Raw genomic sequence first — 909 nt, 5'->3', positions numbered from 1 at the left:
ATTTGGGGGGATGCCTAGTGAAGACCCTCATTCTCATATGGAGACTTTTTGTGACTATTGTGATGCGATTTCTCAACCCGGTGTAACTCAAGACCAAATTCGATGGGTCTTATTTCCTTTTTCTCTAATTGGCACCGCGAAACAATGGTTGAAAGGCCTTGATAAGGCTACTCTCGGAATTGATTCTTGGAAAAAGTTGGCTCTAGCTTTCTACAAAAAGTTCTATCCACCGGAAAAGACTAACATGCTAAGGGCTCAAATCACGGGCTTTAAGCAAAGGGATGAAGAATCTTTGTATGAAGCTTGGGAGCGGTTTAAGGGAATTTGTCGCTCATGTCCTCACCATGGACTTAGCGAGTGGTTCTTGGTACAACAATTTTAGAACAGTCTTTATGTAGATTCAAGGAACATACTCAACATGGGATCAAATGGAATGTTCACCGAAGTCGATGACAATCAAACTTGGAACAAAATTGAGGAAATGGCGGTCCATAACTCACAATATAGTAGACCTCGCAAGGCTACTAGAGGAGGAAAGCATGAAGTGGACTCCATTACTCAATTGGGCGCTCAACTTAGTGCTCACATTGATACCATCAATTTGAAGTTTGAAAAAGCTATGGCTAGACTTGAAGAAGCCTCAAAATCACCAAAGCATCATGTTAATGCCATGACGGCGTCTTCATCAATCCCAAGTGGGATATGTGAGAATTGTGGAACTTTGGGACATAACCAAGGTGAATGTAGGGGAACAAATGAACAAGTGAATGCTTTCCAAGCATACAAGAGTGGTACCCCTTATTCAAACTATTACAATGAAAACACCAAATTCCATCCAAATCTCTCATACAAAAGCCAAAATGTTCAAAACCCTCAACCAACATACACCCCACCTCCTATGAGAAACCA

General features: G+C 41.4%; 1 non-coding gene across 1 annotated transcript; it reads right to left on the bottom strand.

Moving 5' to 3' along the window:
• Positions 1-244: 244 nt before the first annotated feature.
• Positions 245-351, bottom strand: LOC141624491 (small nucleolar RNA R71). Its single transcript, XR_012534298.1, has one exon. It is a non-coding gene; the product is annotated as a small nucleolar RNA R71 (small nucleolar RNA).
• Positions 352-909: the final 558 nt, after the last annotated feature.

Source organism: Silene latifolia, chromosome X (assembly GCF_048544455.1).
Source record: "Silene latifolia isolate original U9 population chromosome X, ASM4854445v1, whole genome shotgun sequence".
Taxonomy (NCBI): domain Eukaryota; kingdom Viridiplantae; phylum Streptophyta; class Magnoliopsida; order Caryophyllales; family Caryophyllaceae; genus Silene; species Silene latifolia.
This window is presented reverse-complemented; position numbering and strand designations above follow the sequence as displayed.